Genomic DNA, 13824 nt, shown 5'->3' with positions numbered 1-13824 from the left:
GCCGCAGAAGGTACATTCACGACTTTGAGTGTAGTCGCTCGGTGCCTCCCTGGTACGAATCGGAGGCCCCAAGCGCCGGCGCCGAGCGGTCTAGTACGGGTCGTTCTCCAAGTATGAGCTTCCCGTGTTCCTTTCCGACATTGGCAGAATGTGTTGTTTCAAACTCCAAGGAGTGATTGGAAGAGAAGAAGGCTTGTGGAGGTTGTGGAGCGTGTGAGAGATGTTGTCACCTCTTCTTCCACCTGGTGATGTTACCCACCTCATTTCCACACACGCAAACAAGAAAATATGCATCATATTATAAGGCTTGAGATGTTGTCACCTCTTCTTGCACGTGGTGATCTTATCCACCTCATTTCCTGTAATATCCCAGGATTGGGGGTTACAAAAAGAGAGGAAACAGATGTGTGCATTGCATTCATGCATAGAAAATCCGGGGAATTTTCGCGCTTTTGTTTAAAACCTCCAAAAGGATCAAGGTTTCTCTTGCATCAGTGGAATTGAGTTAGGTCATCGACATGAGGGCAACAAATTCTCGACAGGACCTTCATAGAATTCATGTCTTGAGGCAAAGTAATTCAAATTCAATTCAAATTTATAAAGACTTGAAATCAAACAAGAACTTGAATTGGTATTTGAATTCTAAACAATCATATAGAGTATACCTGTGTAAAGTAAAGCAAATAGGAAATGAGTATCCAACATTACAATATTTTTATTCCAACAATTAGTGAAGATTACAAGTTACAAAATAAATAGAAAGGAATAGAAGAAGAATACATTTCATTCCAGGAACAATTTAAATCAAATGAGGAATAACTAATACAATAGTAAAGAAAATATTTTACAAGTATTTATTACATAACAAAGAATATTACAAAGTCCTAGATAAAGATTACAAAAGAATGGAAATAAAAACCCTAAAGTAATTCCTAACTATTTCTTCATCTTCTATCTTCTTCTTCTGTTCTTAACTTTTATCCCTGCAAAATAAAATAAAATAAAAGGGGAATTTTGGTTAGTGATTACTCTCAGGTTTTGGCATAGTGTTGCTATGCTAAACTCATCATTGAGTAGAAAATTTAGAGGCCAAATTTGTAGTATTTGTTCTTATAAGCAAATCTTGGCCTCAGGCTCATGCATCATGGGCAGGGTCAAGTTAACACTTGGCAACGTCAAAAATAAAGTACAACTAAGGATAATACCAAGCCAACTGAGCTGATCCATAGATAGAAATATCTTCACATGGAAACTTGAACCAGGATGGTCCCACATGTAAGCAGCTGAAAGCAGCTCACCCACACATGCAATCTGGTGTGCTGTCAACACACAACAACAACAACAACAACAACAACAAGTAGATAAAAGAAGCAAACCAGCCGTAGCTGTGCTGCTAGAAACTCTTCACAGAGTTCTCCACAACAAACCGCACCATATCCACCCAAGAACACCATCAGTTCATCCACAGTTCCTCACCAAAAATTACACAACCATTATGTTTAGATAGATATAGTTCTGGTCAAGACAACAAGGAAGAGGGGGACTTCCAGAAGGGAAGCAAGATCAACTTGAGTAGATCAAGAACTGGGAAGAGGAACATGCCAACAACCACAAGTAACAGCTGATCAAGATTCACCACCAGAATAGCATCACCACCAGCTAGTCCACTCTACTACAGCAGGTTGATCTTTAAGATCATCATCTAGCATATATTATTTTCAGTTCAGTTCAAAGCATTTTGGTACGAGAAACTCTCAGATTTGCATACAAGTGGTATGCTAGTCTCATCATCGAGTTTATTGGGCATAAATTGCACCTTCCCTTATCAAAAACATCCGCCTCAGCCTTTGCATCATTGGCAAGACCACAAGATCAAGCAAGCATCTGTTCTTATCGATAATAGCTCACAGAAAATTGGTAGGAGGGATGATTCTCAGATTAGCATAGAAGTGCTATGCTAGTTCATCATAGAATTAAACAAACCACAAGAAGTAGTATCTGTTCATATCATAGAATGTGCCTCAGCCTTTGCATCACAGGCAGGGCCACATAATCAAGTCATATCTGTTCTTATCAGCTTAATAATAAGCAAGCCATCAACTTAACCACAAGATCTGATCATGTATGCACATGATCCAGTAAGCAGTCCCATCCATCAGAGGCTATAAGCATACAAGCTAATACAACAAGCCATCAAATAAATTGCCAAGTCGAGCATCAAGTAAATATATAATGCATCCTTCAGCAAAAGCAACATAACCAGTCATGCATGCTTGGGTTGGTACAGCAATTCCAAACAGGGGCATCACAAGAATATAACATCCAGTAGAGCAATTACATAAGGTTACATACTGTCCAGAAAATGTTTCTGGCCAACCAAGTAGTACCAAAGTGGCAGGACAGCAATATAAGTATAAATATAAGCTCATGAGCAAGCCACCAAACCGAGCATCAGTCTACAAGCAAATATAAATGCCTCTCACATTTCCAAATTCAATAATAAGGTACACAGGAGTATAGCTGAATTACTTCAGCTGACTGAACTGTCAAGGTTCAGTTTCATCAGAGATAATAGCCCAGCAAGCAAATTATACTTGGATGAGTAAATCACCCAAACAGGGGCTAACACAGGCCAGCAGAAGTATCACAACCAGATCAATGAATCGTTCTAGCTGCAGACTAGCAGTAACCAAATTGTAGTAGCTACGAAGCACAAAGAGAAAAGGAGAGGATTAGCTCACATTACAGTAGGGGTAGTAGTTGATGCAGTCGATGCCGGGGTTGCGTCACAGCACCATCCCGCCGGCGTCGATGTAGGGGGCGGCAGCACGTCCAAGCATCACATCACCACGAACACATCAGCAGTATCCCATCAAACCGCAGCTCACCGCCGTAACATCTACACAGCGCCAGCACCACGAACGGAATCATGACACAAGGCCACAAATCAGAAGGCACCGGGGTTGCACCCCACTGGCCGTCCTGCCGGTGCCGAGAGGGTAGTCGAAGAAGGTCGTCGGAGCCATGCCGACAGCCGGCGTTGCCAGAATCGGCCGGCAGTGGTGGAACCCAAAACAGCAGGGGCTAGGGTGAGCCGAGGGCAGGGCCGCGCATGAGCGCCGGTCGGCGTCGAAGCAGAGGGATCTGGCGGTGGTTAACGTGGCGGCGCCACACCATTGGGAGATGGCGCCGGAATCGGCCGGCGACTGCCGGAATAGGAGGCGGCTAGGGTTAGTCTGAGGGGTGAGAACCTTGGTGTAAGGGGCGTTTCGGCGAGGGGAATTGGTGGAGGAGAAGAACGAGCTGGTGGCGGAGCAGCTCCAGCGAGCGGCGGCGTCGGATGCGGCCAACATCGGCCGGAGCGGCGCCGGGCAGCAGCAGGGCGGCGGGTGCATGTGGATGAGGAACGAGGATGTGCTGTGCGTGTGTGCGTGACTGAGAGACGAGAAGAGAGAGTGGTGGGTTTGGATCGGTTTGGGTTGACCCCAAACTAGGCCAAGCCAGACCAGGCTTCTTGGGCCGATTGGCCCAGCAGCCTCATGGTCCACAGCCCAAATAACATTTTAATGTAATTCTTTTAGGAAATTCTTTTGAATAAAATCAATACTAGAAATCAAATGAAGTAAGAATATTTGGTAACAGAAAATCTTAAATACAAAATAATAAGTATGCAAAGATTACTTCTTAACTATAATCCATTAGCCCACACTTATTTTTGTAAAGTTATATTTAATTATTCAAAATTCCAATTCTAACTTAAAATCACTTAAAATATGATTTATTAATGGAGGAAAATATCAAAGGAATTAATGCTCTTTTTCTTCAACTATATTTGATGTTTATTAAGTACAACAATTATATAGGCTCATCTTCTATTAAATGCTTACAAGTCCTAGATGCAAATTGAATTGTTCATTTCATGTTTTCACCCTAATACTTGTTCTTTTATAACAGTGGAGAATTATATAAAACCCTAACTCCATCATTTTATGTGAAACTCTAAAACCCTAGGAATTGTTAAATGTGATCATATGAACTTAAAATTCGCTCATAGATCTATAATTAGCAACTAAATAAATATTCTTGTTCTCATAAAATAGTAGAAGCCATACTACTAATAAGTTGGTATTTCATATACTCATCCTAATAAAAACCACATGATCAAATAGGATTAATTAAGTGTAAACCCTAGTTCCTATCATCCAAATTATCATCCTTAACTATCTATATTTAGCATCACATCATGGTGATCCACTCTAATAGTAACCATGTCTAGTATTGGACTTAACATGCTCATACCCAATAAACCCTACTAGTATTAGATATTTATTAACCATCCTATATACGAACCAACTATTCCTTACTTAGTGGATCCAATAGCAAAACATAGATAACCTCAGCCTTAATTGAATTACTTCTTATTACCTAAGTAAGATGTTCTTTAAAAGTTACTCTTTTGTAGTAACTAAAGAATAGTCACCAACCTTACCTAATAGGACCTATAGACAATAGCCATCTATCACCAGTAAGGTATAACCAACCCAGATAGCACCCATGTGTAATTAATTGCTTAAGTTGCTTATGCTTAAGTAAAACCAATCAAACCTAGTGCTGATGAATCCAACTATGTTGTGATCCATCTAATACTTACTCCAGAAATTAGTTGAAACCATAGTAAACCATAGAACTCCACAACCCTAATTATCATACTTGTTCTTTAATAAAGAACATGTTCTTCAAAAGTTATTCTTTTGAAGTATATGATAATTAATCATTAACCATGCCATATAGTGCTAAAACCAACCACTATTCATTACATGTTAGGATTATACCAAATGTTATTATTGTGTGCTATTAGTGTTATTATTATGATTTATTACAGCACCTGTTTATGGTACCAAGCAACCAATCATTAATAAGAACCTTGTTTGTGAATCACTCTAAAAGTACAGCACACCCTGAACCAATTATTACAACTCTCTGATCTTAAATCATCAGGGTTAGGTCACGCTTAGAGCGATTGTATCTCATAGTTATGCATTATTGCATCCTTGCCAACCTTTTAAACATCGTCCTTACCAGACGATGATGCTATTTCAGAATTTGGAGTTATTGCGTATCGAAGACCTTGCCCGCATAATCTTGCAGTCAAGAAAGGCAAGTTCATCACTTGCTCATGTCATTTGAGTATCTTTATCAAATTACTTGCAAAGTACTATGATTATCACTATTGCATAAAAACCAAAACCACTATTTTCATAACTATGAATATGACTATGTGGTGGGCAATGGAACCATGGATTGTGTTGATATGGTGGAGGTTCCATTGCAAGGGTTTATATCCATCTAGGATTAAACAACAAATGTCGCCAGTGATTCTTGTGCCGTAATACCCGTGTTAACCATAAGATCTGGAGTGGGACGGAATAGTCAATTGTATTTCCACCTCTTGTACATCAACGGATGCGCTTTACCGTAGACCCTTGATCCAAGAGAGGACAAGTGGTACCCTTGATCCAAGAGAGGACAAGTGGTAGGGTGGGGGTCCCGATGAAGTCCCCACGGTAATTGCGGTTTATGATGGGTTGCAGCTGCCGACGAAGGAGTTCATGGTAGAGACCTGAACTGTTGTCGTGGTCGGGGTCCACCCGTAAGTGGGAATAATGGGACCGGCGAGGACCCAGGGTCGGAGTTTGCAGCAAAGGGTGGGTGTATGAGGTAGCGGAGGAATATGATTGGCTATGACCTTATACCGGGCCTCACACCAAAGGAAGTGTGGACGAGAACTATAGACTCGGTTGGCACCAAGGTTAAGATCTCTTATGGGTAAAGCAACACACCTCTGCAGAGTGTAATGAATCGTGACCTGTCACTCCCTGTTCCGGGATATGGAACTGCGAACGCGGCCGGAAAGGAGCTCCATGAAGTTCTAGTAAACCGGTGAAGGCTGACGGACATAGTTCTTCTGAATAAAAGCAACCTTTTGAAGAAATGGTTATGAAAACCTGCATTGGTATTAGACTTTCTGGTCTAATGCCGTAGCTAGTGCATTAAACACCTCTTTCCTATAATGAACTTGTTGAGTACGCTCGTACTCATCACACTCTTAAATCCCCTGCTTAGATATGGAGGCATCGAAGGAGGATCTACCGTGCAACTCGAAGACCGAGGAGTCTACAAATATGTAGTGACCTCACTTTAAAAAGTGCAAGCCCCTGTGCATTAGTGCTAGTCCCTGGATCGAACTGCTAGCACACACAGTTTAAGATGAAATACCAAGTAGCAAAGGTCTTCATTACAATCTAAGATCCAGCGGAAATAAAATAGTTCGATACAACTTGCATAGCTCAAGGCTAGCATAAACATAAATCAGAGTTCAACATCAAGCGGAAAGCAAATAGCATGGAGTCCTCTTCCTTCACGGATGCCACAGGCAGACATGTTGGGCAAAGACTCGTGATCCTAACAGCTTCTTCATCAGCTAGGGATACCTGCAACATCAAACGTTGCAGCCCGAAGGAATCAATACATTTGGAATTGTATTGGCAAGGACACTTTTGTGGACTCAAAAGGCATCCTACACCTACGTGCACATTTGGCAGGTAGAGCTCAAGTTCATTTTGCATAAAGCCAATTTTTCCCTATCTTTTATCAAAACATTTTCTTTCAATCTAATTAGCAGTAGCATTGGTAAAACCCCAATGTACCAAATTAACAGTAGCATTGGTAAAGCCCCAATGTACCTTCCTACCCTTGTTCACCCATTCAAATTTTATTTAAGAAATTGGGATGAGGAGATCTTCGAACAAAGACTTGTCAGTTCGCTCAAGTTGTCCATAACCGGGGACACGGCTAAGTACTTAGATTTACACTCTCGAGAGGTTGTACACCTTTACCCACATGGCCAGGTCAATCCTTCTACCTCGATGCACATTTTGCTCAAAGGACAGGTGCAGACCGTGGCCGAGACCTTCTGTGTGTAATCGCCCGAACCATTCCCTAAGGGCCACGCCCCCACCTACAGTATCCCTCTACCACCACCTGGCCCCTAGGATCCGGGTTCATACAACATACTTTGTCAAGCCAGAGCCATAGTAGCATGTGGTTGTACGTGAAGCTAATGAGCAAGGTTTGTCTACAATCTCTTTAAGCCTGGGTGACTTTCCGCAAGTGTGCACTAGCACCGGTCTTGCCCACGATACGACCACCCTCTCCATAACTCCACCATTCACCCAGGTAATTCATTAAACTTAGTTGTTTTTCCTTAACCTCTATCAAAACATTTTCCATAGCATAGCAGGTAACAACTAAATTTAATGGCGGCTAAAGGAGTCTAGGAGTGGTGTAGCTAAACTACTAGGATTTATTAGCAGGCATAAAGCATAAACCCTAGACATGTCTACTATAAAAACACTACAGTGCAAGAATCAAAACTGGGACTTTTGGTGTGTGTCACTTGCCTTTTTCAGTGGGAGGAGTTGCAATCTTCGCAGTCACAAAGGTTGCAGCTGTCACAGTCGCAATCTACAAGCATACATACATAGCACCATAAACACAAAGCACAACACAAATGCACAAACATAGACATGAGATGCATATGAGATTCACACAAGAGCACTCCATTTATTGTTCTCTGGTTGTCACTATATGCATGATGCCATGGCAAAATTTTAGTGTTGAATTAATTATTAAAAACATTTCCTATCATTAGAAAAGATCTACAACACTAAACAAATACTACAAGAGAAACGTATAGGTAACATTTTTATTTTCTAATGCTATTGTACAGGGGGTTCGAATCTCTGCTAAAAGCAAAATGAATTACTTAAATATATTTTGTAGAACTATTTATATGGCCAAAATACTCTATTTTGGTTTCTGCAAAAACTGTGTAAAAATATGATGCAAAAGTGCAATATTATGACACTAACGTATTCTACACATTTTTCTGAGTTCAGGGACATCTTGTTTGCTAAATTTCGATAAACGGAACTAAAGATATGATTTTTCAAAGATTGAAGTATGTCCTGTTCTAATATCCGAAATTTAGAATAGATGTGACAAGTGGCCGATTCTAATTGGTCAGTACCCCTTCATCTAAGTGATGTATTACCAGCCTTAGGATCTAGATCCTGTGGTTGCTAGGAAAACTGAACAAAGAAAAGGAAAACAGGGGCAGCTCACATACGGGACGCACACAGCAATGTCGTCTGATGTCGCCGGCCTTGACGTTCCGGTGCTCCTTGGCGATGGTGGGGCAGACGATGGAGCTCGGATTGACAAGGGAAACTCGTTTACGAAGTCGCGGACGTCGATCTGCAGTAGTTCGCCGGAAGTCGCTCGCCGGAGACTAGAGTCGATTATAGCGTCGTCGCTGTGGTGCACGAAAAATTGCGAATCAAAATCTGAGAGATGCGGAATGAAGAAAGAAAGAGTTTTGCGAAAACTAGAAGTCAAAAGATGGACTGTGCTCACCGCAATCGACGATTTACCGCGACGGTACTGCGGACATGCGAGGCAAAATTCGAGCAGCCTGGGGGCTCTCTAGGCGTGCCGTTTGGGGGGAAATGAAGAGGAGGGAATGGAGCTTAAGTAGGAAGAAACGGTGCGTCGAATGGTGCCTTAAAACGCCGGTAATCAATTGAAGAGTAAACACAGAAACTGAAAAACGCAGCAGTCGTTCGTGCGTGTGCGTCGCTTCGTGCCCGGGCTTGAAGACGATGATGTGGCGCTGGGACCCACATAACAGGAAAGGATTAAAAGAAAACGCGACCTGGTCGCTTGGACGTGGGCGTGGGCGTGCGTGTGCAGCGCCGGGCTGCACGCTCTGAGTTGCCTCTGGCTGGGTCGCTCATTTGAGCTTGCCTGGCCATTTGCCCACACGTTGTTCTTTTTTTTTTTTTTTTTTTTTTTACCAAATCTCTTTTCTCTTACCTAATTTTAGTATTTGGAAAAAAATTTGACAAATGGCATTTGATTTAAAAACCAATTTGTTTCAAAAGTAAGTCGAAACTAGTCAGAAAAATACAAATAAAATATCCGCAGATTCCTTATTCAATGAAGAATATTTTGGAACCACTTTTAAAACATTTTGAAAATTTTGAATCTGACACATAGTTCTATAAGGCTTTATTTGCATTACTTCGGGTTTTAGGTTTCTTTAACAAAATTTAAAATTCCATTCAAATTTTTCCTAGGGAATGCAACGATGCCATGATGCTTATGAATGAAATGCATGCATTTTATAATTTGAAAATTTGGGATGTTACAAACCTAACCCCCTTAAGATGAATCTCGTCCCCGAGATTCGGAATGGCTAGCAAATAGGTGTGGGTGGTTTTGTCGAAGATCATCTTCCCGTTCCCAAGTTGCTTCTTCCTCAGTGTGGTGATTCCACTGAACCTTACAGAACTTGATCGTCTTGGTACGAGTAACTCTTTCTGCCGTCTCCAGAATTTTGACCGGTTTCTCTTCATATGTAAGATCACTTTCCAACTGAACTTCCTCAAGTGGCACTGTATCTCTAAGCGGAGTTGCTGCCATATCTGGGTGACATTTCTTCAGTTGGCTCACATGGAACACATTATGAACGGCTGATAGGGCTTCTGGTAGTTCCAACTGATATGCTACTTCTCCTTTGCGAGCTAGGATCTTGAATGGTCCTACAAAGCGGGGTGCTAACTTTCCCTTGACTCCAAATCTCTTCACACCACGTAGTGGTGAGACTCTAAGGTATGCTCTATCACCTATCTCATAGGTCACTTCCCTACGCTTTGAATCAGCATAGCTCTTCTGTCTAGATTGAGCTATCTTCAATCTATCTCTGATCAGTCTGACCTTCTCTTCAGCATCCTTGATCAAATCTGGGCCAAATAGGCTTCTTTCCCCTACGCCACTCCAAAGTAGTGGGGTGGTGCACTTCCTTCCGTATAGTGCCTCAAATGGAGCCATCCCAATGCTAGCCTGGTGGCTATTGTTATATGAAAACTCTGCGTATGGCAAATTTTCATCCCAGCTAGATCCATAGTCCAATGCACAAGCTCTCAGCATATCTTCTAAGATCTGATTTACTCTTTCAGTCTGTCCATCAGTCTGTGGGTGAAACGCTGTGCTGAACTCTAACCTAGTTCCCAAAGATTCATGTAGTTGGCGCCAAAAGTGGGAAGTGAACTGAGTACCTCTATCTGACACAATACTCTTGGGAACGCCATGTAAACAAATAATTCTGCTCATGTAGATCTTGGCTAGCTTGGCACTTGTATAAGTGGTCTTCACAGGTATGAAGTGAGCCACTTTAGTCAAGCGGTCTACCACAACCCAAATAGAATCATACCCTGATCTGGTCTTTGGCAGTCCAGTGATAAAGTCCATGCCTATGTTGTCCCACTTCCACTCGGGTACTGGTAAAGGCTGCAATAGTCCTGCTGGTTTCTGATGTTCTGCCTTGACTCTGCTACAAACATCACACAGTGCAATATACTCGGCAATATCTTCCTTCAAGTTAGTCCACCAAAATCTTTCCTTTACGTCCATGTACATCTTAGTGTTACCGGGATGAATGGAGTATGGTGAATCATGTGCTTCTTGAAGAATCAACCTCCTAAGTTCAGGGTCCTGAGGCACACAAATTCTCTTCTCGAACCATATGGTTCCTTGCTCATCTTCATGAAATCCCTTTGCTTTGCCTTTGCTCATATTGATCTTGATTTCTTCTATTTCCTTGTCTAGCTTCTGAGCTTCTCTGATTTTATCCATTAGTGTTGGTTGAACTTCAAGGGATGCCAAATAGCCTTCTGGCACAATTTCCAATCTAAGATCCTTAAACTGTTCACACAAGTCTTCAGGCAATTCTCCTGCTGTGAGACCGTTCACATAGCTCTTACGGCTCAAGGCATCGGCTACAACATTAGCCTTTCCTGGATGATATTGCAAACTCATATCATAATCTTTTATGAGTTCTAACCATCTTCTTTGTCTCATGTTCAACTCCTTCTGAGTGAATATATACTTAAGACTCTTATGATCAGTGAACACATCACTATGTTTTCCCATTAAATAATGTCTCCACACCTTGAGGGCATGCACAACAGAGGCTAGCTCCAAGTCATGTGTGGGATAATTCCTTTCATGGTTCTTAAGTTGGCGCGAAGCATAACACACCACTTTACCGTCTTGCATTAGAACACTACCAAGTCCTTGACGAGATGCATCACAGTATACTTGGAAATCCTTATTGATATCCGGCAAACATAGAACTGGTGCACTTACTAGACGTTGCTTCAACTCCTGAAAACTAGCTTCACACTCCTCGGTCCAGGTAAATTTCTTCTCCTTCTTCAGTAGTTCAGTCATAGGTTTTGCAATCTTGGAGAAGTTTTCAATAAACCTCCGGTAGTATCCCGCGAGTCCTAAGAAACTCCGAATCTCTCCTGCATTCTTGGGTGACTCCCACTCGGTCACAGCTGCAACTTTGCTTGGGTCTACTGCGACTCCTTCTGCTGAAACTATGTGCCCAAGGAATCCAACTCTGTCTAACCAGAACTCACACTTGCTGAACTTGGCATATAGCTTATGCTCTCTAATCTTCTCCATGATTATACGCAAATGTTTCTCGTGCTCGGCATCATCTTTTGAATATATCAATATATCATCAATGAATACCACCACGAACTTATCCAAATATTCCATGAACACCTTGTTCATCATGGTCATGAAATATGCTGGAGCATTGGTTAGTCCAAAAGGCATATTTGTATACTCATACAGACCGTATCGGGTTGTGAATGCGGTCTTAGGTATATCCTCCTCCCGGATCTTCAATTGAAAATATCCCGATCGAAGATCTATCTTGGAGAAAACCTTTGCTCCCTTCAATTGGTCGAACAAATCATTGATGTTGGGCAATGGGTACTTGTTTTTAATCGTCATCTCATTTAGCGAACGGTAGTCCATCACTAATCTCTTGCTAGAGTCTTTCTTCTCGACAAACAGTACAGGTGCTCCCCAAGATGACGAACTAGGTCGAATAAATCCTTTCTCGATTTGCTCCTTAAGTTGCTTCTTTAGCTCCTTTAGTTCTTCAACATCCATCTTATATGGTCTCTTAGCTATGGGTCCAGTACCGGGCAATAGTTCAATGAGAAACTCAACATCTCTATCCGGTGGCATTCCCGACAACTCTTCCGGAAACACATCCGGGTATTCTTTCACTACTGCTACATCCTCTAGGCTAACCCCCTTAAGAGAGTTGACCTTACTACCTTTAAGCTCAAAGGTTGATTTGAAACGAATCCTCTTCATTTCTGGGGTTGTGAGTGTAATTGATCTCTTTGCACAATCTATTATGCCTCCATAAGTGGTCATCCAATCCATGCCTAGGATTACATCTAGACCTTGGGATGGTAGGACTACTAAGTTGACTGGGAACTTATGTTTTCCAATTTGTAGGGTCAAATTTCTACATCCATCAGTTGCTAACATCTCCCCCCCTGGAGAGCTTACCCTAAGAGGCCATCCCGTTGTTTTAGTGGGCAGATTATTCTTAACCACAAATGCTCTTGATATGAAAGAATGCGATGCACCGGTATCAAATAGAACAAGTGCTGAAAAGCAATTGAGCATGAACGTACCGATCACTGCGTCCGGCTCATCATAGATCTCCTCAACATTGACATGGTTGACATGCCCCTTCTGGAACGGGTTTGGCTTGCCTGCATCCACAATCTTCCTTGCTTCCTCAGCCTTCTTCTCAGGGCAGTTGTTGGCAAAGTGTCCAGTCTTCCTGCACTTGAAGCACTCTACCTGGCTGATGTCCTTCTTCACAAAGCGATGACCATTGTTGTTGTCGTGGCCATTTCCGTTGTTGTGGCCATTGCCATTTCCATGATGGCTGCCATTACTCTTCCCAGAGTTGTTGTGGTGGTGATTCTTGTGACCATTGTGGTGATGGTGCTTGCTTCCACCATCATTTCTACCATACTTGTGATGGCCAGAGTTTCCACTACCTTCTCCATATGACCTCATCTTGTGAGCTGGTCCTGATCCATACTTGTCATATCCGTGCTTCCTCTTCCGGTTCTCCATACTGTTGTGCTTGGACTCAACTGCCACTGCGCTGTCATACAACTCCTGGTAATTGGCGTACCTAGAAGCACAAAGCTGGATGGATATCTCATCATTGAGGCCTCTCATGAATTCCTCCTGCCTCTTCCTATCAGTGTTCACATCTTCAGGTGCATAACGAGCCAACTTGTTGAAGAGCTCAGCATAGTCAGACAAGGAGCGAGATCCCTGGCGCAAGTCGCGAAACTCGCGCCTCTTCAGAGCGATGACTCCAGAAGCAACATGAGCAGTGCGGAAGGCATTCTGAAACTGATCCCAAGTGATGGCTGCGATGTCAGGGTAGGTGATCTGGTAGTTGTCCCACCATTCAGCTGCGGGTCCTTCAAGCTGATGTGCGGCGAACCGCACCTTCTCTTCCCCATGTGCTTGAATAGTGTCCAATTTCTTGTTAATTGTACGCAGCCAGTCATCAGCTACGATTGGCTCAGGAGAACTTGAGAATGTGGGAGGGTTCAGCCTCAGGAACCTAGTCAGACGGTCTTGCTGTGGCGGAGGTGGAGGTGGCGGAGGTGGTGGATTGTTGTTGTTGTTCTGCATGTGGTTGTTCAGCTGGGTTATGGTCTGAGTCACTGCTTGCATCAGCTGGGCATGTGCCTCCATCATCTGTTGAACATAGGCTGGCACCTCGGGCTCTCGGCGGGGCGGCATGCTGTGGGGTTTGGGAGGTAAGAATTAGAATTAGACTAGAGCTAAAGAGAAATA

At 42.6% G+C, this 13824-nt stretch overlaps 2 long non-coding RNA genes across 2 annotated transcripts in view; one reads left to right on the top strand and one right to left on the bottom strand.

Annotated features, from left to right (window-relative positions):
• LOC139834205 (uncharacterized) overlaps positions 1–13824 on the top strand; it is a 69932-nt gene that overhangs the window by 16338 nt on the left and 39770 nt on the right. The gene's annotated exons all lie outside the window — the stretch shown is intronic.
• LOC127318683 (uncharacterized) lies at positions 7215–8704 on the bottom strand. The gene is made up of 3 exons (XR_011748651.1): positions 8476–8704; positions 8189–8374; positions 7215–7524 (listed from the first exon to the last, which is right to left on the bottom strand). It is a non-coding gene; the product is annotated as an uncharacterized lncRNA (long non-coding RNA).

The sequence above is a fragment of the Lolium perenne genome, chromosome 7 (genome assembly GCF_019359855.2).
Source record: "Lolium perenne isolate Kyuss_39 chromosome 7, Kyuss_2.0, whole genome shotgun sequence".
Taxonomy (NCBI): Eukaryota; Viridiplantae; Streptophyta; class Magnoliopsida; order Poales; family Poaceae; genus Lolium; species Lolium perenne.
Note: the sequence above shows the minus strand (reverse complement) of the source record. Positions and strands in the feature narration are given on the sequence as shown.